Source organism: Tamandua tetradactyla (genome assembly GCF_023851605.1).
Source record: "Tamandua tetradactyla isolate mTamTet1 chromosome 1 unlocalized genomic scaffold, mTamTet1.pri SUPER_1_unloc_1, whole genome shotgun sequence".
In the NCBI taxonomy this organism is placed as follows: domain Eukaryota; kingdom Metazoa; phylum Chordata; class Mammalia; order Pilosa; family Myrmecophagidae; genus Tamandua; species Tamandua tetradactyla.
Window position 1 is genome coordinate 150,899 of NW_027518237.1, and position 25,806 is coordinate 176,704.

The following is a 25,806-nucleotide window of genomic DNA, read 5'->3' on the forward strand; positions in this document are numbered from 1 at the left end:
TATAGTTAAAATCACTGTGCTAACGTTGTAGAAAAAATGCTAGTAAAAAAAACTATTTTCTGTATCTACTGATATCAATACAAAATGAAAATTTCTGGTTAAGCAATTTTAAATAAGTATTGAACCCATCACTTTAATGAAAAAACTCTGAGAAGGCTATTATATATTATAAAGATTATTTTTTAGGAAGCCAGTCTTGGACAATTGATTGAAGGACTTTTGGGGAGAAATAGATTGAAATAATGGAGCAATAAATTAGCTAAATAAATAATTCACATGGTTTCTATTGAGATGATGTCAATCACTACGTTGCAAAAGATGGATTTAAGGATATTATAGGCCTCTGAGCTGTTAATACAGTCAATGATTTTGTGTGATCTGTGAACTACAGTGTGAGCCTTGGTCATCTGTTTTCTGCTCCTTCTGAACTCCTCCTAAACTCCACAAAAGCAACGTCCTATTTTGCAACAACCAAATTTAACTCTCCTAATGATTCTCATGGCTGTTCCCCAAAGAAAGCAAAAACTGAGTTTTTGGTCTTATAATGGAGAATGAATTTTAGATTAGTTTTTTTTTCTTTTTTTCCAGATCTAAATGAAGTCAGACATGGAACAGGGAAACTGCAGCACTGGGTCCAAGTTCATCGTCCTGGGACTATGCAACCTCCGGAGCCAAGCCTCCTCCTCTCTCATGTTTCTTCTATATGTGGAGGCACAATGATGGGCACCTGGGCATGGCCACCATGAGCCAGGCCATCTCCGAGCTTCAGTTGCCCCTGTGCATTTCTGCTGCTCCACCGCCGTTGTACCTAAGATGCTGGCCAATGACTCAGAAAGGGAAAACTAATGATTTCCTTCTTGGGATGCACTGTGCAGCTCTACTTGTTTTGCACATGTAGTCAGCAACATCATCCTGCTGGCTGTGATGGCCCATGATCGCTTTGTGGCCAACGACCACCCATGGCTGTGCCTGGTCATCAGGTCCCAAAAGCTCTGCCTGGGACAGGTCACTCCCAGCTTCTTCTATGGACAGCGTGTTCTCTGGTCCACACATGCTTAGTTCTTGAGATCCCATCCTGCAGACCAAACGCAGTTAACACTCTATGATGTACCCCTATTAACCACTTCAGGATGTCCACCTTATTAACCACTTCTTCTGTGATGAACCCCTCTATTAACCACTTCCAGATGTACCCCTCTTATTTCTTGCCTGCTACGATGTGTCTGTGAATGGACATGGTGGAGCATGTCATTGTCACCACCAGGACCCTCTTCTCTCCTACCTGTTTGTTCTCAGCACCATCCTGAGGATGTGCTCTCAGAGGGAAGGTGCATAGACTTTTCTACCTGCACCTCCCATGCCGCAGCCATCGGTGTCTTCTCTGGAATGATCCTTTTCACTTGCTGCAGGCCCAGTTTTGACTGCAGCCTGGACCTACCTAGCAACCATAGTGTCCTGTGTGGTGAGTCCCAGGCTAAGCCCCTGACCTACAGCCTGAGGAGCACGGCTGTGCAGGCAGCTCTCAGAGCTGCAGTGAGCCTCTCCTGGCCCCAGGGCTCCTCAGTGGGAGGACGACGTTTACAAACTAGAAAAGGTTAAACAGTACCGTGAATGCAAAACATTGCAGAGGTCCTTCCACATGTTTTACTTGAGAGTTCATCTCATTTGATAGTTGCCTTCCAAGAAATCAGTTTGCTCATTCATCTCAATATTTGCTCATCTCAGAAAAATTTCCTTTTGAAAAGAAAATGAATATCCTGCAAAAAGTGATGTTCAAATTAAAAACTGACAATGTTTCAGTTAAGAGCCTGTTTAAGAACTGATGAAACTGCCTGCAAGGTTAAAATTATGCATGTTATGAAGTTTTGTTCCAATCTTCCCAGTTGTTTAATTCTTTTAGAATCACTTTAATGCCTTTTATATTATAATCAGAACTGTCTTTACATATGTAGGAATTAGAGTTATTTCAGGATATTATGAAACTAGGACAAATCCCAGTTTAAACTCCTCAGGTCAATATTAACATACTTAATTTTATTGCATTTTGCTTTATTGTGTTTTTGCAAATACTGCAGATTTTTTACAAGTTGAAAGTTTTAACAGGTATCTGTGCCATTATTCCAAAAAACATGTTTCACTTTGTTTCTCTGTGTCCCATTTCAATTAAGGTATATACATTGCTTCTTAGCTATAATGCTTTGGGGAACTTAATAGACTACTGTGTGTTATAATCAAAAGTTGTACATGTACTCAGAGTTCAAAATATTTGTGCAACACTCCTTATTGGTATTGCTTTATGATAGTGGCCTGGAATTGAGATCACAATATCTCTGACTTCTGCCTTTAATGTCAATGTCAGTTTTGAAGAGGCTATTATTTGTTTATTAGTCTGATATTTTTCCCAATAAGTAATAAGATTTATCTGATGAACATACAAAATAAAGCACAGCAGTAACAAAACTACAGGTTCTATTACAGGTTTTGCCTGTGTCACTAGCTGTGATTTTAGATAAATCCACCTAAACTCTACAGTCACAATTTAATGAATAATATTTATTTTGAAAGACATGGCATTAGAAAGAATAAATTTCAATGCATTCTCAAAGTAGTCTTTAACAAACCCATGAGTAATAAATTTAGACAAGTGGGAGCAGTGTGTCCAGTGTCAGGACCACTGACACAGAGAAGCTTCTCACCGGGCACCCTGCTTCTCTGTGTCCATTACCATATCTGGTTGTGCTCTTTGAGGGTTCACCATGACTGAACATTGCCACTCTAAGTAAATTTTGTTAATTAAGCCATAATGATGACCTTTTACTTAAGCAGAGCAGTAGGTCCCTCTTCTTGGTATTTCCAGCCACCTACACTATTACTTTTGAAATCTTGGAATTATTGTGATCATTAAAATTAACCCCAAACTGCCCATAAACATTCAATTTTTCCTTAGTCATCTCTCTTTTGTGGATTCCACCATTATTCCATCACTGTTTCCAAGGTGCTGGTGAGCCTGCTCATCGCAGCCAGATCCACTTCTTTTTTAAGTTGTGTAGTATGATTCTTTTCTTCTGTGCATTTGTGGTGACTGAATCCTTGTGTTCCCTGTAGTGGCCTCTGGCCACTTTGTGGCAGTTTGCGAATCTTTGCCTTGCACAGCTGCTGTGACCCAGAGAAAGTGCTATGCACATGGTCACTTGTATGTTCCTTGATCCTCACATGCTCTGCTATCAAGTCCTGTTTTCATGGTTTCAGCATAGAAGGTCACCTGTTCTGTGTGTTCTGCTCATCTCTCTCTCTCTCTCTCTCAGCCATTCTGATACTCCACCACCTGCTACTTTTCATCTTTGCACCTTTAGTGAAGTGAGCACAGTACCTACCATTCTCATCTCTCAGGTGTTCATTGGTGTCACCATCCTCAAGATATGTTCTCAGGTGAGCACCACAAATCTTCTCCACCTGGGCTCACCCCTGACTGCTGTCTCCACCTTCCACAGCACAGCCCTCCTCCTCCTGTAGTGCATGCTCTAAAACCTGCAGCTCTAATGTCCTGGGTCCCATGTTCGGTCCACTTCTCTACAACCTGAGAGGCAGGATGTCTGTGAAGCCATCAGTGCAACAGTACAAATGCACAGAAGTTATTTTTCATATTGATGCATGCATCTGCACAGTTGTTCATCTGTTATTGCATAACACCTCTGAATTTGTATAAAATCTGCATCAGGGACTCAGTCTTAAAGATCTCTTAGCTTTTCAATAAGAGAAAACATTTTACACTGGAAAGAACATAAGTTTCAGGTCAAAAGGATTATAGTTGCCTCTGCTTGTACTAGCCAGACAAACTGTTTGTTGTTGGCCTCAGTCATTATATACAAAACTGAGATATGACATATTTTATACAGCTGCTGCCACATAGAGGAAGCATAGGTGCTATGTGTTACGGTGCATGTGATCATAAGTGGTGGTTCTCCATCCTTCCTTTCTTGTACCTAGAAGTTGTAGGTGTTAATAAACAATGACTATTATTGTAATAACAGTAAGATATGTGACAGTTAAGTGAGTTCTTAATTTCTGGTCCTTTAAAATCCTGCTGTATTAGAGCAGTGAACATAAATGTTACTATTTATAAGAGGTAATATAGTGAATATCATAACAGGGTTGGTGGAGAGAAAGAGTTTAAGATGTTGGAGGGATTGCTTCACAACTGATCTACACTTTTACCTTGACCTTTAAGAATGGGAAAGATGTAAGTGAAACAGGAGAGCAAGGAAGAAGCCTCAGATGGGGCAAAGAGCCTGAACAACACTCAGGAGGTGAGATTGTTAGTTAAGACAATGATTGGCAGATGCTTTTTTATGCCATATACGTAAAATGTACATACACGTAAAATGTAACTTCTATTCTAATTCATTTCAGTAAAGCATTCCATAGTGGGGATATCAGGATGTAAAAGTGGTTTAGAGATGACAGACTGGTCTTTGGAAAGTAGAGAACAAAAACGGAGATGTGTCCATGTTCCAAGTTCAGCTTCCCTTCCATGACCTAACGAGCAGGGTAATGGCCATTAATCAGCTGTGGCAGCTGAGCAGGGCATAGCCACAGCCCTCCTGTCCAGGCCTCTCTTGGCAGGCTCAGAAAACAACTGAGTGGCAGCATCGTAAGTAGTAGGTAAGTTTTCTCTCTGAACTTCACTGTTGTTTAAGTGAACTCTAAGGTCTAAATACAGTAAATATTCATTATGAGACTTTCACAGACCTAGGAATCTAATTTTATAATATCAAATTTTATAATATCAGCTTTATCTTTTCATGCAATCTTTTCAAGTTATTTCTTTGAAGCAATATAAAATTGTTTCTCATTTTTCTTTCTAACCTTACAAAAATAGCCATTTTTCCAATATGTTCTTTATTAGTTTGAAATTTCATTATGAAAGAAAGGTTTTTAACTTATTTGGCCATGGGTGAAAATTAGCAGAAGAATTACATTTATCTTTTGGAATAAATAATGAATAATCACCCATTATGGAATGATTGCATTTTTGTGAAGGAAGAAGCAAAATCATCTTAATTAGTATTCTGAAGAAATGGAGATTTATATGGTTTAAATACTCTGACCAATGTTTTAAAATTAGTAGTTGCCATAATAAAGACAATAATTTGGGGCTTCAACCACACACACAAAAATACTTTTTCAATATTCTTCCATTCTCTAACTTTATTTTCAAATTGCCTGTGATAGTTCCCATAGCTGCTATGGGGAGCATGGCTTATGTTACTATTTTTCATCATGAGTTTAAATTGAAAAAGAAAAGCCTATAGCACCACTATATAACATAGCTGAGATCCATTATGATTCATTTATGAAATTTATGAATGATCATATTATATCTCAATTATTTTGTACCTGAACTCATATTTAAGTTCTACTTACCATCCAGAAATAGAACTATGTCTCTTAATAACCACACTAGCATATTTCTTTGAAACAGTGACAAAAAATATAAATTTGGTTTCCTATGGTAATAAATCTCTATGTGATATAGAAATTTTAGAGAAACTAAAAAATGTCATTGGCAATGCATCTCTTAATGATATTGATGGGACTGCTTTATTTTTTCTTTAAGTAGTCATGTTATCCATGAACAAACTTATTTTTGCTAGAATAATACCAATTTCAGCATCCTTAAAGTTGAACACATCAAAACAAAGATTTGGATAGACCTATGTTACCATTTTTTTTAAAAGCAGTGCCACTCAATTTTCAAAATATAATCCATATAATATGTCAAAATTTTCAGTCATTCACCCTCATTGAATATTTACATAATTCATTAAATATTATTATGCCCCCTTATCTTATTTTGTTGATGTGAAATCTGGCAGTCTTCTATTCTCAAAAGGCAATTTTTATGCAGCCATTTAGAGGCATTCACTATCTTGGTTTCTGAGAAATTTATATAAAAAGGGCTTTAGTGGGATTTATTAAATGATCATTTAAAGACTTATTAAAATTTCACTTACTTGAATCTTCTTTAAAAAGTGTAATTACACTCATGCCTTCAATGTAGGCAGCAGAAATCTAGAAAGAGATTTGCTCCCACTCCTATAGTACATAAAGCTAGATACTCTGCAAAATCATGAAATTCCAAGGACACATCAGATAACTGAGGTCACTGCATCACCAGCAATTCAAGCATTGAATTACTAATAACAGCATCCACTTCCAGGACAGGGAGAAGAATTTGGAGAGATATCTTCCCTGAGATGCACATGCAAACAGAAGATCTAAAGCTTAAGGTGGATTAGACATTTCTAATTTTTGACATACTGGAGAGTATCTTGAAATAAGAATTCCAAATTTAGTGACATACTTTGACCTAAAAGAATATTTATGAGACCAAAAAAAAGGCAAAAAGCCTGTTATTGCCCTTAAGTCACCTTGATTGAACAAACCAGAATTAAAGAATGGTCCATGCACAACAATTTTCCATGTTAGTCCTTTGTTCTTTTCCACATATGTTGGTTAAAACCTTTTCCATTTTAGTAAGCTGCTAAAGGGAAAGCAGGTAAGAGAACCAGCATATCTCAATGTTGGATGCATTCTCTTTGCAGATCAATTTTAGGAACACAAAATATGATAGATGAAAATATGGAAATGGTTGTACTTGAAAGGACTTTTTTAAAAATACACCTGGAAAAGAGTTTGTCTACCCAAGGAAATACAGACATAAACTGAGGCACTGTGACATAGACTGGAAGCAAAAGGAGAGCATGCCTGGAACACAAGTCTGAGGTGCTGTCACTTCATGGCTGCCAATACTAGATGTTCATTAGGGAAAATGCAGCCCAAGCACTGGGCCTGGGTCATGCGGGTGGGAAAGCAAGGACGTAGCCAATGCCCTGACTTTGACTCTGTCCAGGTTTCATGGACCATCAGGTAAACAAGGAGCTGGTATCTTGTTCAGGTGTGATGCTAATTAAATACTTAATCATGTATAATATTTAGGGTGCTGGTTTGGAACTATTGTGTACCTCAGAAAAGCCATGCTCTTTTCATCTTAATCCAATGTTATGGGGGCAGAACTATTGTTTGGGTGGGATCTTTTGATAAGGTTGTTTCTATGGAGATGTGGTGCTCAGCTGTGGAAGGGGCTTTTGGTTAGATAGACATGTGGCCCTGACAGTTCATGGTGGGTCTCAGTCCACTAGGAGCTCCCTGAGAGAGGGAGAGTGCAGAGCCCTTGCAGAGAGCAGATGGAGGATGTGCAGTAGGAGGTTGCTCCAGGGGACAGCAGAAGGACCCACAGGAGCTGAAAGAGCCATTTCAAATCCAACCCAGAAGAGAAGGGCCAGGAGACATCACATGGGACAGAGGAACCTGGATGCTGCACTTCCCCAGAGGAGGTGTCCTCTTGTTGATACCTTGGTTTGAACATTTTCATGGCTTTAGCACTGTAAATTTGTAACTTAATAAATCCCCTTTTAAAATCCAATCCATTCATGGTATATTGCATTGTAGCAGCTTTAGCAAATCCAATCATTTAGGATTTGTTGATGAGTTTTTAAGATCAAGTGAGTAAGTGTATGGGTGGTTCAGTAGTAGAATGCTCACCTTCCATGCAGGAGACCTGGGTTCAATTCCCAGACCAAGCACCTAAAAAAAAAAGATCAAATGAGTGACTTTGTCTATCACATTAAAAAGGGATCAAGTGTGTAAGCTATTAAAATAATTCTCTGCCAAGAAACTCATTATGTTTCTGGTAGCTGAAGAATTCTGCCTGTGACTTTAGACCTTATGGCTTGCAGGAAGACAGATTTTTTGTGAGAAGGGAAAAATTCATAATAGTCACATAATTTCAGAATGACAAGATGAACTGTGGCTCATCTATATAATACTGGGATGTAAAATTGCATAATGCATGAAAAATTTGGAAAGCAGTATGTGTGGTTTTAAGTAATTGTTTCCCACTTTAGGATTAAAAAATAATTTCCAAATGATATGTCATAGAGATTAAAATATGATTGCAAACCACACATCTATCAAGGCATCTGTATTCAGAGAATATGTAAGATTCTCAAAGCTCAATAATATGAAAACAAAAGCCACTCTTACCCAAAGGGCCCAAGATTTGAAAATAAACTTAAATAATTAAGTTATACTGATATTCAAAGCATGAAATGGGTCACAACATCAGTAGCTATTTGAATGTAAATTAAGACCACAAAAAGAGAGTCTGCATGGAAGGTGCTTAGAAGTTAAAACCCCCTATGCTAAAAAGAAAAAAATCTGAATGAAGTGAAAAAGTAGAAACAGCTTTTTCTAGATCCATCAGTGAATTTAGGGCACAGGACAAACTACTTCCCTGACAACAGAAAAGAGCCAGAGATAGAGCACCAGAGAGTACCTGTAGAAGACACCTAGGATGCAAACTCCCTGCTGGAACAAGACATGGTAGCAATGCTGCCACTGCAAAGGTAAATGGCTGGAGGGCCTGTTTGGAGAAGCTTGAGAGTTAAATGCTCTGTAGGACACAGTTTTCTTTGTTTGTGTTTCATGGGGTTGGTGAACCATGTTCTGAGTTTTGCCTGGAAGAACCCATTCGTGTTCTCACTGTGAAGACCTGAAAAATTCCCCTCCTGCTTCCAACAATGGGAGAAGAAAAGTAACATTCAGACCCAGAAGGCACTGTTCTTCTTATCAAAGGCTTCCCTCACAGTAAGTTAATTTACTAGAGGTTAATCAGATTGAGGTTTACCAGGGCCTGAGGAAGGAAACCTGAATAAAGGAACCAGCCTGATGAAGGGAAATACAGATCTCTACCCCTAAGACAAATGAGAATGGAAATACCCAGGTCCAACCTTTGGATTTTCCTGTCTCACCTACAAAAAATGAAATAAAGAAAAAAAAAAGCTGAGAAGCACCTGAGATGATCAGACTGAAAGGCACAGGCCCACTAAAAGCTTGAGACCAAATCACAGGTTATAAATTATTTCCCTTCCACCACACCTTACTACAACAAAAATAACCACAAAAGACTACAGTGGAAAGAAAGGCAAGGCTCAGCCTTGATCTTAGAAAGAGTCTACAAGAAAACCCAAAGTCACAAGGGGAGACAAAAAACACCAGAGGAAACATCAGCCTCTAACTACAGCTATAGAAAATAGTAAACACAATCGAACTCTTAGAGAGATTAACATAAAACCTCAGCTTAGGGTCTATGCACCTCAGTCCTTTTCATCTGTTACATCATGTCTAACATTAAACAAAAAATTACAGTGCATCCTGAAAGGCAACAACATAAAAGAGGCAGAGCAAGCATAATAATTAAGTTCAGATATAGCAGAGACTTTGGAATTATCACACCAAGAATTTAAAATAATTTTTGATTAATATGGTCATAGTTTTAATGAAAGAAGTAGAAAGCATGCATGAAGAGATGGGTAATATAATCAGGAAGAAAAACTCAAATAAAGATTCAAAAAGAAGAATTAGAAATCAAAAACTCTGAAACAGAAAAGGAAAGAAGTATTTATTCATGGAATAGAATTAAAAGTGCAGGAATAAGTCCTCATGTGCATGACCAATGGATTTTTGACAAGGTTGCTGAGTCCACTCGTCTCTGTAAAACATGGTGCTGGGAGAACTGGATATCCACATGCAAAAGAATAAGAAAGCATCCTAATTTCACACCATATACAAAATTAATGTAAAATGGATCAAAAACCTAAATACACAGACCTGGACTATAAAACTCATAAAAAAAATGTAAGGTAACACCTTCAGGATCTCATGTTGTGCAGTGTGGTCTTTTAGACTTTACACCCAGAACACAGACAATGAAAGAAAAAATAGATAAATGAGACATTTTCAAAATTACAAATCTTGGTGCATTGAGGACTTTGTCACAAAGATGAAAAGACAATCAAAACAATGGGAGAAAATATTTGGAATTCATATATCCAATAAGAGGATAATATACAGAATATATAAGAAATCCTACAAGTAAACAGTAAAAAAGGAAAATAGCCTAATTTTAAAAATGGGCAAAAGATTTGAAGAGATGTTTCTCCAAAGAGGATATACAAATGACTAAAAAGCATATGCAAAGATATTCAATATCAGTAGCTTTTAGGGAATTGTAAATCAAAACCATAATGAGACATAATTTCACATACACTAGAATGGCTACTGTGAAAAAAACAGAAAACTACAAATGTTGGAGAGGATGTGGAGAAATATGAACACTTGTCATTGCAGATGGCAATATAGAATGGTGCAGCCAAGATGGAAGACAGTTTGGCAGTTTCTCAGGAAGCTAAGTATAGAATTACCAAATGACCTGGCAATATTGCTGATAGGTAGATACCCAAAAGGACCAAGAGTCAGGAATCTAACAGATACTTCACACTAATATTCTTAATGGCATTATTCACAATTGTAAAAAAATGGCAGTAACCCAAGTATTCATCACTGAATAAACGGATAAATATAATGTGGTATTGCACTCAATAGAATGCTATTCAACCATGAAAAGAAATGTAGTCCTGATGCATGTGACAACATGGATGGTTCTTAAGAACATTAAGCTGAGTGAAACAAGCCAGACATAAAGGGGCACATATTGTGTGATCTCACTGATGTGAAGTAATGATAATAAACAAACTCCTGTTAATTTCCCCCAGCCTTCCCAAAGGAATTTATGACCTTTTCCAGGGTTATTGTGCATTGAGGAAAATGAAATGAACTGATGTTTCAGGAATTATAGGATGCTGTTTCTAAATTGATACTAATCCCAAGAGACCAGAAACATCCCTGTGGCCCACCAGTCAGAGTAGGGACCCATGGAAGATTGGTGATCCAAGGAGCTTCAGCTGACATTCATCACACTGTGGGCAGGGAGGTCATATTTATTCAGTGGTTCCTTCTCCAGTTTCAGAATGCATCACTGCAATACACAAGATCAGTAACCGACAAAATCACAACACTGGTTCCTGTACTTGTGGAGTGAGGGCAGTTGTGGAAGGAAAGCCCTCCTGGGAGATACTAGCAATCCTAGTTGTTCAAAGGCTCATGAGCAAAGAGGCCATGGTGGTAGGGATAGAGGCTAAGCATGGGCTCAGTAAAAAGGACTTACATTCATCAAGGCCTGCCTGGCTATGTCCACTGCTAAGTGTCCAACCTGCCAGCAACAGAGACCCATGCTTAGTCCCTGATAAGGAACCATTCCCAGAGGTTATTGGCCTGCTACCTGGTGGAAGGTTAATTAGATTGTACCACTTCCATCATGGAGGAGGAATGTGGGTTTTATTCTTACAGGAATAGGCAGATATTCAAGACACATATTTGCCTTCCCTACACACATTGTTTCTGTCCAAATTATGATTCATGGACTTACAGAATTCCTTATTCACCATCAGTTAATCCACATAGTACTGCATCTCATCACAGGACCCACTTCACAGCAAATGAAGTACTGGAATAGGCACATGCTCATGGAACTCACTGGTCTTACCATATTTCCCACCATCCTGAAGGAGCTCAAATGATAGAGTGGTGGAATGTCCTTCTGAAGACTCAGTTAGAGCACTGACTGGGTGGCAATGCTTTGTACAGCAGTCTTTTTCAGGAAGATGAGGATACTGCACATCTGTGGCTCTTATACATCCATAGCCATAGCCAGTATTCTTGGGTCCAGGAATCAAGGTATGATAATGGGAGTGGTACCACCTGCTGGGGTTTAACAACCTTTCTTTCAAGTGGAAATAAGACTGCAAATATACAATGGAGATGAAGACTAAAGGAGACCCCCTCCATGCCCAGTGATTAAAGTTAATGGAAAACTGCAACAACCCAATCCAGGCAGGACGACTAATGACCCAGGATGATCAGGAATGAAGGTTTGGGTCACCATTTCAGGCAATGAAACCTGGACAGCTGAAGTGCTACCTGAGGATAAAGGGAAAATGGAATGGGTAGTGGAAGAAGGTAGTTATAAATATGAACTATAAGCATTAGTTGCAGAAATGTGGTATATTTGTTAATAGATTTACTACATTTTCTATGAATATGTTCATTTAGATACATTGAGCAACTATCTTTGTTTTCTTCCCTATCTTAACTCCTAATCATATAACATAAATTTTATCAACTATTTCATGATATTTAAGTTGCAGAACACCAAGTTGAAGAGTGTATATTACTCAAGGACTTGCACCTTCTTCTGGGGAAAGGGCTAGTGCATTCATGGGTGTACACAGGACAGCTGAATTATGTTAGACAAAAGTACAACTGTTGTTTTTAAATTTAGAGACTATGTGGTTTGAGGAGATGTGTGTGGCTGTCAAATTATCAAGACATGGACTGTGATGGTTGTTTGTCTGTCAACTTTACTAGGATCATGTGTCCTTTTTTGGTAAAAGATACACCATCCTGATTGTTACTGTCAAGTGTTACATGGGCTTGAATAGTCATTTGATTGCAACTGTGGTTGATTACATTTATAGTCATCATAGTACATTAAGGCAAGGCTAGAAGTCTAATCCTATCAAGTGAAGGTCTTAAATGATCATTTTAGCCATCAAAAAGAAGAATTTCTTTCCCTACTTAAACCTGTCAGCTTCTCCTGTAGTAGTCATCAAAACCTTCATCAGAATTTCCTACTTGCAGCCTGCTTTATGGAATTAGGATGTGCTAGTCCCATGGTTGTGTGAGCCAATTCTTATAAGCAATCAATTGATCAATTATATCTATAACTGCAACTTTTTAACTATTCTATCTATCTAACTACATAGGTGTGTATGTGCATGCATATTGACAGTTCTGTTTTTCTGGAGAAAACTATCATAATCCTTTTTGTTCATAGTGGGTCGGTAGTTAATTCCCCCTTTCTATTTCTTATTTCAGTTATTTGTGTCTTCTCTTTGTCATTTTCAGTATAGTTAAATGTTTTTCCGTTTTATTTATTTTTTAAAAGCACCAACTTTTGCTCTTGTTGGTTCTATTTTTTTATGTTGTCATTTATATCTGCTGTAATATTTATTTCCTTCCTTTTGCTCCCATATGGTTTATTTTGCGTTTTTTCTTCTAGATCCATCAGTTGTGAAGTTATGTCTCCAATTCAAGGAATTTTTTTCTTTTTTAATGTAAGCATTTAGAGTTATAAGTTCCTCTCAGTACTGCCTTTGCTGGACCCCATAAGTATTGATATATTGCTCTTTCCTATTAATTTACATAATGTGATTTTCTAATTTACTTTGGGATCTTTCACTTGACCCACTGAGTTTACAAGAGTGCATTGTTTAATTTCCATATTTTGGTGAATTTTCCATTAATCACTCTTTCACTGATTTTTTGCTTCATTCCACTGTGGGAGGGGAAAATTCATTGTATGGTTTCATCTATTTAACATTATGGACACTTGTCATATGACCTACCATATCATTTGTCCTGAAGAATGTACACTGGAGAAGAATGTGTCAATTCATTTTGACAAAGTTGGAAAATCAATTCATTACTGGAAGGGTAGACTTTTCAATAAATAGTGCTGGAGCAGTTGGCCTTCTATAGGAAAAAGTCAATATCAATATAAAGCTCACACCTTTGAAAAAAAATTATTCAAAATAAACCACAGTCTTAAATGTGTACACTTTTAGAAAAGTATAAGAAAACATCTGCAGGATCTAGGATTAGGGAAGCAATACTTAAAATTGACACCAAAATTGCAATTCTTAAAAGGAAAATTTAATATATTGGACCTCACAAAAATAAAATATTTTGCTTTCTGAAAGAGGATGAAAAACTACAAACTGGGTGAATATATTTACAAACTACATGTACAATGAACATATAGTATATAGACTATATTTAAAACTGTAAAAAAAGTGACTATATAAATCCATTGGAAAATGTGAAAATATTTGAGGATACTCTTAGAAATACAGGTGAATCTACAAATAGCTCAGTTAAAAAAAATTGAACAAGAATGGGCACTTTCTCATTCCTGCTGCCTGGAGACACTAACAACTGGCCTGAACCATAAAGTGACACAAGCATGAAGGAAATATTTGAGGTAGCAGAGCAGAAACTTCAGACTTTGATTCTCTGATGATACCATGAAGCCACCACATAAATCTTATCCTTGCAATTCTCTTAAAGAAGTGAGAGACATAAGCATCTATCCTGTAAAGCCAAAAATTTATATATTTGAAAATAATTTCAAGTCAATAATCTTGGTTTCCAATTTGAGAAATTAGATTAATAGCAACACTGTAAATCTCAAACAATCAGTTGAAAGGTAATAACTAAAGATTAAAGCAGAAAACAATGATATTGAAATTAGAAACATAAGAGAAAACCAATGCCTCACCTCTTTTTGACGTGGGCAGGCACCAGGAATCAAACCTGCATCTCCAGCATGGCAGGTGAGAACTCTGCCACTGTGCCACCATCACCTGCTCAATACTTCTTCTCTTTTGCTTTTTGTTGGGTTGTCACACCTCTCTGTTATGCACCTCTCCTTTCACTCTTTCTCTTGTAAGGGTGCATGTGATTAGAGTGGGCCCCATGCAGATAATCCAGATACTCTCTCCATTTCCAGAGCCATTTGTTTCTGTTGCAGTACAATTTTCTGGTGAAACAAGCTTTTGCTATATCTAATTGCTGCTACAATATTATGGATAATTTTTCTGAGTTTTCAAAGACATTTTCTGTAGAGAGATCTTATGTTAAAGTTATTAATATTATGAAGAAGACTATGTATAATTGGTCATTAGAAAGTAAGAGGACAGGAAACCTTTCATACACAGCAGAGCTCATCCAAAATGGATTGAGAATATATCTGTTGGGAATGAAATAATGAAAGAGAGGAAATTATCCCAAAACATTATTTTAGGACCATAATTGCTAAGAATAATATAGAAATTTGTATAAAATATATTGGTTGAGACACATAGGAGTTTTACACTAAAGCATGTAATCTGCCAGGAACTTCAAAGTGAGAGAGCTGAACACATGTAAGTTTCTTTTGGGAATATGGCTTGAGTAAGTCTACATAGGGGCAAGGTACATTAAATAATAAAATTAAATATTTATCAGTGCTTTAAAATCTTAAAATTTTGGCAAGATTTTGAAGTAGGGCATAGTAATATTCATCTAAATGGATAAAATTTATACTCAGTCCTTTTGTCTTTCACTGAACATTTGTCACTCACCCACTGGCCATTCCTTGCTGGGGTGGTCAGGGATAAGTACTGGGAAATGCAAGTGTGATGTCTTGAACAGTTATTTGGTCAAGTAGTCTTAAAGACTCCCAAAGATATTGAAGTCAAACATCTTAACAGCTTGGATTCTGTTAATAGATTTAATGGCAAAATTTGATGCAAATTGCTGTTTTATATATGTGATGAGAATATTTTTAGACATGTAATTTTGAAGGCAGATTAATTTTCCTAGAATATATTCAGGCACAGAGCATGTCATGCTACATCTCTGAAAATACATCACAAGGAGAAGTGATTATCACAACAAAAGGGTAATGTAGAGATTTAAAAATTTCTTTGAAAACTCTAATACGATCAGTTAAAGCAAACACAAGTTCATTAACTATTTTTAAGGAACAATTTTTTTTAGTGCAGCTATAACATCCTTGTTCATGAGGCTGTATATCATGGGATTAAACATCAGAGTCAGGATGGTGTAGAAAAGTGAGAGCAGCTTGTCAGTTCCTGCAGAGTGATTGAATTTGGGACTTAGATAGGTGATGGTAGTGGATCCAAAGAACAAAACCACGACCAGCAGGTGGGAAAAGCATGTGGAGAAGGCTTTGGCCCAGCCTTGGGCTGTGGGCAACCTCTGAATGGTGGAGATGATTTTGCTGTAGGAGGCAAGAATCAATATAAAAGGGACTGCAACAAACAGCACAGCTACTAAATAGACAGATACCTCATGTCCAGAAGTGTCCCCACAGTCCAGCCTGACAATGGGGGGGATGTCACAGAGGAAGTAGTTGACTCGGTTAGAACCATGGAAAGGCAGAGAGAACACCTGACATGTTTGCCCAATCTGGACAGGGATCCCACTGACCCAGGAGCCAACAGCCAGCTGCACACACACCCTTTGGCTCATGACTACAGGATAGTGCAGAGGGTCACAGATGGCCACATAGTAGTCATAGGCCATCACAGTCAGGAGGAAGCACTCAGTGGCCTCCATAATAAGGAAGAAGCACATTTGGGTGGTGCAGCCCAGCAAAGAGATGCTTCTGTCCTGAGTCCAGAGGCTCGCCAGAGTCCTGGAGACAGTGACTAACACATAGCAGAATTCCAAGGAGGAAAAATTTGCCAGGAAAAAATACATGGGTTTCTCCAATGCAGGGTCAAGCCTGGTTATTATGAGTATGAGTCCATTTCCAAGTAAAATTAGGATGTAAACCATGGAGAACATACCAAGGAGAAGCCCTTAGAGATCTGGAAGGTAAGAAAATCCCAGGAGTACAAATTGCATCACTGTTGAAACATTGCCTTCTCCTTTTTTCTTCTCAGTTTTCATCCCTAGAAATGACTTAATCAGGAGTACAAGTTACTGTACTTTTCTTGGCTGTGGTATACTCACATATAAACCGAGGATGGCATTCCTCCAATTTTCCAACCCTGTACAAGAAAAAAATATTATAGATGCCAGTGGTTTTACATGTCAATAAGAAAAATGAACCATTTAAAAAATCTGTTAAGAGTTATTATATTTACTTGTTTTGGTGATGATATATGATTTTAAATTTTGTTATCTGTCTGAACACTTGGAATCTTACAACCTGAGTTTATATTCAATTGTAGCAATTATTTCATCATGTTAGTTGGTATGCTTTGCTCCTCTCAATTATGGTTTCTGTTGTTATCACTTAAAATTAATTTTATTGCACTAATAGATACATTTTAAGCCATCTAAAATAGTTTTGTGGAGGAAACATTCAAATATTTTTAATAAAAATGTGCCAGCTTTCCTATAGTATCTCTAAAGTCTTTAGTATCATTCTTATCTAGACTAACTTAGTATAAAAAATCATGAAGGACTCACCACCATATATTATGGTATGCCATTTGATCTTTTAAATTGTGTTTGCATTTGAATGAATGCTATGAGAAGTCAGGAGTCATACATTTTACTCAGATTTTGTAGTGGGAGAAAGAGAACTCTAAGATGGCCATAACTCCTGTCCAGAAGAATTCAAGAGGTCATAATTAGGTTTGCTTAGCATCTATGCTCAAGCAAGCCATTTTACCAGAATGCACAAATCTTCATTCTGATTTCTACACCTATTCTATAAAAGGGGCAGTCAACTGCCACTTAACTATCAGAGTTCCCTAAATCAACCACATCCTTGCTAGTCACTGTTTCTCTGCTGACCTCATCTGTGGACTTCAGTAATTTCCTTGCACAGATGTGATGTGTGTACAACATGATTGTGTTGGGTGTGATCATCATTCTTTATTATGCACTCTGCTTATTTCTCTAGGTAGGGCATAAGCTTCTTACAGTATTTTATATAACTTTCTATGTAATGCATGTTATATTTGTTCTATAATATTTGATTTATGACTTCTTGAAAAAATTACAGTAGAATCAGCTTAGTGGTTTTTCTCAAATAATTCCCAATGTGTAAGAAGCAGTTCTAATCCAAAACTAAAACTTCACTGCATAATAATGAAGCATGCATTAATTGTGTGCATGTGTGTTGTGTTTGTAAAGGAATTATACTCTCCATTCACCTTTGCAGAAGAAGCACACTGCCTCATTGTTTTCAGGATGTAGGAGATTACATCTGCATTATGTGTTGACTCATATGAAAGGCATGAGTCACTGCACAGAAGACACACACCATGACATTTGTGAAGGATGTTAAATGTGGATGCTGGGCAAGAGCTCAGTATCAAACTCTGTAGACACAGATAGGGCAAAAGTGACTTCTATGCAAAACTTGGGTTGCCTGAGGATTTTCTGTGATGGTGAGAAATAAAACCAAATAATAATTTCATTTACCATCTACAATATTTTAGACTAAATACTGAAGCACTAGAGGTATATAAACTTTCTTCAATCATGATCTTATACAATTCTCCTTCTGAAAATTTGATTATAAGGAATGTTAAAGATGCTGAAACTTCAAAGATGGTCGGGAAATAGTATTAACACATGACACTCCTAAGATACAAGTTCAAGTCTCTAAGACTACAAAACCTACACTTTTCTTTTAGCACAACATCCTCCAAAATGGTAAACATGCTTTATTCACTTATGTAATTCAATGTAGAGCCCAATACATGAAATATTATCAAAATTGTCAGTTGACTAATTTCCTATGACTTTCTAGATTGGTTTGTCTCATGTAACCCAGCTTTGATAATATAGCATTGCCCTCAGAGCTGCTATCCTCTTCTGTCATCTTTGACCCCCCTCCCTGCATTATTCCCCTCTATCCATGCAGGGTAATGCATTTGAAAAGTTAACTGAAACTAGCTGTTAAAAACAATTAGCAATTAAAACAATGGCAACAGAACTTTTAGCCAATTATTCAAGATAAACAAGTCTATTATCTCAAGTTTTTATCTATAAAAAGGAACAGCAATTGGGTGAATATGAAATGAGATAGGAAACCATTTATAAAGTAAGAAATGTAATTATTCTAATCCTATCCAAATTGTGTTCACCTTCCAAACAGAATCATACCAAAAAATAAAAAGTTCTCAGAATTTGGAGCTGGTTTCACTGCATTCTGGAAAGTTTTAGAAATTACTATTTATACAACTCAAGAAGAAAATTACTAGAAATTTCAGCCACATGATGATGCCCTTATTTAGTAAAATACTTCATGTTCCTTTTTCTAGGTACCCCAGTAAAAATGTTATTTTCTGATCTAAGGATTGTGTTATCTATCATGGCAATGCATCTATTGCTTACATTCAAAGCACGTTTATAAAATCAAAATGAAGACATGAAAAAAAAATCAAACAGGCAACTGGCAAATGCAATTGTGAACACTTTTTTTCTTGAGGAGAATTCTCTACTGATAAAAAACAGGTCATATTTCTCCAATATTTTCAGATTCATTTATCATGGGACTTTCTCATAATATACAAGGACATTCTTTGATATCACTAATATATACCCCAAATTCAATAATGCAATTGTAATGAGTCTCAGGCTCATTACTTAGATATAATTTGATTTTAATGAGATACACTGCTCAAATTGAATACATATTAAACACCTAAATCCATGCATAACATGTAAACACTCTATAATTGTTAGCCCTTTTGATTATGATGATGATAATAAGCTCTGATATATTGGCCCATTTTATTACCAAGTGCATCTCATTTTGTTCTTATTTGATCTCACAATCATGAAATCCAGAAAATTGCAAAGGTTATATGAAATAGTGTGTGAAATTAAAAATAATCAGTAATTTATTTTTTCATTTTCTGAAACTGAATGTTCTTTGCTGAGGCTTTCAAGAATACTGATAGAGGCAAAAATAAAGTTGCTATTGGATAGAAATACTTTGGACCTCCCTGTTTGTATTGAGGGAAATTTCATGCTTACCTTTACTGATTGAGGTAAAAGGTTGAGATAAAATGAGTAAAACCTGTTGTTTCTATTTAAGTTTGAAAATTCCTTTATTGAAACATGTCATCATTTTATAAAATATATACCGCCATAAGGATAAATAGTGCTCTTTAATCAGAAAGTTACCCTGCAGGGATCATGTTCCTTTCCCATGTTAATTTATAATTGAATTAAACCTTTCTGCCTGCAACTCAAAGACTGTAGCACAACTAAAACCATATATAGCCTTACCACTCCTAGTGCATTTTCTCAGTCTTTCTTTCAGGAACTCTTGATGGTAACTTCCAAAGTGTTTCATTTAACTCTTGGCAATAGGGATTGAGTCCCACATGGAAGAACAGTTATATGGTGTGTTGCTCTTGATGGGCCTCATATGCACTGCAAAACTAGAGCTATATTTTAGCAGAATGTGATCAGTGGAAGACTTACAAGGCACCTGTTCAAAATCCCTACCTTTTATTATATGGCCAGTTGAATTTCTATGTGTCAAATATTTGTGAGAATAAAGAAATGACTGCATTTCAATTGCAGGTGGTAATAGTTTTAAAAGAAGTTGAAGAAGGAAGTATCCCTCTTTTAAGCCATAGGGATATATTTGTGTAATGTGAAGGTGGTGTACTCACAAAACCTGTAGTCAAATCAAGGATAATCAATTCAGAAAATCATGGTAAATTTTAAATTTGCTGATAGGGCACATTGATTTCATTAATTGATCCATTTAACTCAGTTACTATGATGCTAAACAGGCCTGTTTTCAAACAATGTGGGGACTCACAAGCTAACAAAAGTGCCTCTTGTACAAGTACAAAGAGCATTGGCATTTTAGGGAATGTCTGTGCAGTTCCAGGCTAAGTTTGTGCATATATTTCCCCTGTTCAGACATCAGAACATAATAATGATAATAAAATCTCAGTATGGAAACCTGTGGTAGGATTTTTTATGAAGGATATACTTCCTCCCTGAGTCAATGTGTGCATCATTGTTCAAGGCTGAGTCAGTTGGAAATTATTCCTTAAGAATTTCAAGTTTAAAAATAAGGTATTGGGGCGATGCAATGGTGGCTGTCACCTACTATCCCAAGACTGGGGTTTGGTTCTGGTGTCTGCCCATGTTTAAAAAAACAAAGAATGTATTTATAAAAAGAAAAAAAGGTAGTTGATGTTCACTTAGTCTATTAAACATTCTGCACAGATACTAACAACTTCCTGTTGTCATTCCTTTGTCTGGGTCTTCAGCTTCACCTTTGTTTCAATGAGATGCCCATACTTTTTCTCTTCACTTGAGGTTGTTTTGATTTTTGAAGCCAGAGGGGTGGGGGAGAATCAGGAACCTAGAATTTTTTCAACAGAGAAATAAACTGAGCTGCAAGGCAATAAGAACATTTATTTGGGCTCTCAGATTGCAATTCAGGGAGCACATTTTCAGGTAGCAATCCAAATTTTGTCCTGCCTTGGCTTTTCCAGGCAAAGGTTTGTAAAGGTAAAGAAGATTACACATGCCTTTTTCAGTTGGATTATATTTAAGTTACTACAGTTTTCCTTTGGGTTAGATGGTTAACTGAATTATCCTATGGTTTGTTTGTGGTGTCCATACCCTTAACATTTCTGGAACATGGGGACTTTGCATACTGTGGCCATTTGTGATATCCAGCTCTGACCTCCCCAATAAACTCTGAACACCATTTGAAAACTTTTAACAATAGAAACTCTTTTTTCATTTTATTTCATTTAACAACTTTATATTTCCATTTATTTCATACAGACTTAAGAAGTTGCATAAACTTTCTACATCCATAGACGTATTACATGTAGTAATTATGATTATTTTTACAAAGCACTTAGTTTGTTATCTAGACCATATCAAGTAAACGTTAAACAAGGTTCAGCTATTGTGTGAATAATTTATTTTCTGTGGTGATTGAGAAATATAAGCATTGGGAACATCAGAAATTTATATTTTACATAGGGATTAAATTAAGATGTTCTATGAAAAATGAAAAAGTAAAGTCTCTTATGTCAGGCAGAAGTTTCTTTTCTATGAAAAATTTCAGTAGAAAGAGGTCTAACATTGTTGAATGACATCATCCTCAATATGAATCTTGCAACTATACATCAAAACTGGCCAGCTATACATTTATCATTTCCCAGACAACAGAAAATTGGGTGGGGGAGGCCAGATGTAATAGACGAAGAAAATCACTCACATTCCATTTTTCATTGTACAAACTGGAAATATCATGCAGAGCTTCCATTCATGCTCCATCATCTAAATTTAGTCACATAAACATGCACAACTGGAAGATAATCTAGAAAATAATTCTAGCAGTGAAATAATATAGAAATAATTATTTCTATATTATCTATATTATCTATATTTACTATATTAAATATTATCTATATTTACTATATTAAATAATCTATTTTTTGTGATTTTTAAAAACTCTAACCATTAACACACTTATGTGGCATGACTTCATTTTGGTTTTAATATTCATTTTAAAGTCAGCTGCTGATTTTGAGCATTTTATCATGTGATTATTTTCTTGCCTTCAGTGGAGCACCTCTAGTAAAATTTCCATTCAATTCTTTTGTCCATTTATTAATTAGGTTGTGTCTTCTCCTAGTGCTGAGTTTTAAAAGTTCTTTGTATATTCTTTATATATTTACCCTGTTTGATACGTGAAATGAATGTATTTACCCCAGTCGGTATCTTGCATTTGCATTATCTTAACAATGTCATTGTCCGAGAAAAATATTTTTATTTTGATAAATCTAATTTATCAATATTTTCTTTTGTGGATTTTGATTTTAGTAAGTTATCTAAGAATTCATTGTCTAGCCAAAGTTCACAAAGTTTGCTACTATGCTTTCTTCTAAAGGTATAAATATTCATGTTATATATTTAGGTCTATGACTCATTTGAGTTAACTTTTGTATAAATCTGATTTATAGATTTAGGTTAAATTTTTGCATATGGACGTCCTGTTGTTCAGCACTATATGTTACAAATACAATCTTTTTAGTCTTAGTATCATGGCTTTTGTTATTACTACAGAGAGGACTGGCTTCAACAATGGGAATTGGTCCTGGTTTTGAGGCTGGGAGAAGTCCAAAATTGAGGCATCAGCATGGCAGTGCTTTCTCCCCAGGATCTGCACAATTCTGGGCCTGGATTCTGGCATCCTCTGGCTTCTGTGGCTTGTGTGTTTGTCTTACATCACATGGAGAGGGCCTCTCTATCCTCTTTGAGGTTCCATCATCTTCTGGCCTCTGGCTCATATACCAGGATTTTCCCTTTTAAAGCTTACAGTAGCAGGAAAATCCTGCTAATTCAGTAGGCTGTGCCTTGAATAAAAATAGCATCTTCAAAAGTCACCATTTACAAATGGGTTCACTTCTATAGAAATAGGATTAATATTAAGAACATGCTTTTCTGAACTACATACTTCTACTTACCACACTTTCTTCACTGAAAAGTTTTCCCAATCTTGTCAAAAAACATTTGCTCAGGCTTCTGGAATGGCTGGATGTGAGGTTCAGCAAATGAGAAATCTGGACAAAATTGTTGACTAATTTTTAACAATGATCAAAAAGTAGGAAATTGACCAAAGACATAGAAGAAATTGTGAAATGTTTTCTTGTGAAAATACAGCTTACCTCAACAAGAACAGTGGAGATCAGCTGCATTTTAGCCTGAATATATTCCCTACCCAATGCAGCTCCAGGGAGAAGACATGTCACAGTGTTTCCAGGAGGACTGGTCTCTCTGTTATCACTATTGCAGTTTTTTAACTATTATTTTTTAGCAGAGCATGGGATATTCCATGTCTAAGACAGGGTAAAAAATGTAATAGCAATCTCAGTGTCAATTAACAAGGAAAGAGCTGCATTACAGCTACCCTAAAGTCTCTACAAGGCTTGGGAGAGCCCAGACAGGAATTTAGCATATTCTGGGGAATGAGGAAGTTAAAGTGTCTTGACAAGATCCCTCTCAGACATGGAGTCTAAGAAACTCTGCACATACACAGGCTGCCTGTATGCTCAGGAGGAACCAGGGAGAGTGACAGCAAGCCACCTGCTCTTGGTTGGATGTGATCTTGTGAATGCAGAACATGAAACTCAAAGAAGTGTACACTGAATGTCTTCCCAAGTCACATGCTGATCCATCATGAAGAGTAGATGTTTTCTCGGCTTCAAGATGTTTAAGCACATCTGGCAAGCACTGGCTCATCAGTGAGCTATGCTGATCCAAGGGTAATTGTGATAGGTAGGGTCAGGTGTCAACTCGGCCAGGTGATGAAGCCCCGTTGGTCTCTCTGTGGACTTAAATCATCAGTATGTGAAATTCATCTATACTTGACTGCATTTGTGGCTAAGGGGACTGCCTTCCACAATGGATGGTTCAATTTAATTAATTGGAGGCTTAAAATAGAAGGGTCAGAAGGGAGTTCAACAGCTCAGTACCTCATCTCAGCTCTCACAGCTCAGATCCAGATGTTTGGAGATGCAGAAAGGAATCACCCCAGGGAAAGCCACTGGAACCCAGAAGCTGGGAGTTAAGACCAGCAGACATCCACTGTATGCCTTCCCGTGTGACAGAGAGAGCCAGAGAAAGCCAGCTGCCTGGCTGTCTGAAGAGCTATAAATTTGTAACTAAATAAATCCCCTTATTAAAAGCAAATCCATCTCTAGTGTGTTGCATTCTGGCAGCTTCAGCAAACTAAAACAGTAATCATTAGTAAGTAAGACTCAAAATTATAAAGAAAAACAAATAAAACTAGGCAGTGACATAAGTAGCCCCACATAGTAAAGAATCAAACTACACAGAATTCATCAGTGCAAGTCACTAAATAGGCACATAAATAGCAACAACAACCAACAATAGAGGAAAATAAAATTCTGAGCTGTCACAATATAGTATCTAAAATATTCATTTTTTGCTAAAATTTTTAAGGCAAGCAACAAACCAATAAAATGTGACATATATACAGACAAACCCAAAAAAATGACAACAATAAAACCAAACATCACATTTAAACTGTGTCTGAGGGAAGACAGTTGCTGGTCTTAGCAGAGAAAGATTTAACAGTTATTATTTTAAATACCCCCAAAGACCTAAACAAGGGTTAAGGAATTTTAGGAAGGAATGATTATAATAAGTCATCAAATAGAGATCAATAAATACGTAGAAATGATTTTAAAAGAAGTAAATTCCAGAAATAAAAACACAATAAGAAAAAATACAACAATAAACTAAAGTTTCAATATAAGTTCTCAATAGCATATTAGAGCTGGTAGCAGAGAGAATTAGCAAACTTGAAGATAGATCCATAGAGCTGAAATGATCTTAAGAAAATAAAAACCAAGAATTATAAATAAAATTAAGCAGTCTCAGGAACCTGTGGAAGACCATATAGCTTACCAAAATATATGCATTGAGTGTCCCAGATAAAAGAAAAAGAGAAAAAGACAGAAAATACGTTTGAAGGAAAAAAATCACCAAAATTTTCCCCTATTTTTTGAAAAAAAAAGCTAAACATAAAAAGTGATTACACATAGACACATCATGTTTAAATGTTGGATTCCAAACGCAAATACAGAAATGTTTAAAGCAAGCAGAAAAAAATGAGTAGCTTCTCATCAGAAACCACAGAGGCCAGAATGCAGTAGGCTAATATATTCAAATTACTGACAGAGAACAAAAAAAATTCATGAAACAAGGGTTCTAAACCCAATAAAACTGTATTTCAAAAATAAAGGCAAAATAAAGACATTCTTAGATCAAAAGTGTTCAAGATCAAGAGTTTCTGTGGCTAGAAACCCACCACCAGAGAAATAACAGAAAAATTCTGTAAGTTGAAAGGGGGTTATACCAGAATATAACTTAGATTTACAAGAAAATAGAGCCCTGGTAAATGTAATTACATAGGTAATTATAAAATACAGTGAAAATATGTATTTTTCCTTTTAAATGACTTAAGGTTAAATATTCCAACTGATAATTTTAAAACAATAATTAAAACCTCTATTTTGTGTACATTATGACCAACCTTATATAAATGAAAGATGATTATAAAGGGATGATATGAACAACTTTATAACAACTGATTCGAGAGCTTAGACAAAGAATTTTTTATACACACCAAAATTACTCAAGAATATGTATAAAATTGAATATCTTCATAAATCTATA

The 25,806-nt window shown here is 36.3% G+C and overlaps 2 pseudogenes; one reads left to right on the forward strand and one right to left on the reverse strand.

Moving 5' to 3' along the window:
• The first annotated feature begins 1,245 nt into the window (after positions 1–1,245).
• LOC143672668 (olfactory receptor 5L1-like) overlaps positions 1,246–25,806 on the forward strand; it is a 110,245-nt pseudogene continuing 85,684 nt past the window's right edge.
• LOC143672692 (olfactory receptor 10AG1-like) lies at positions 15,601–16,557 on the reverse strand (annotated as a pseudogene).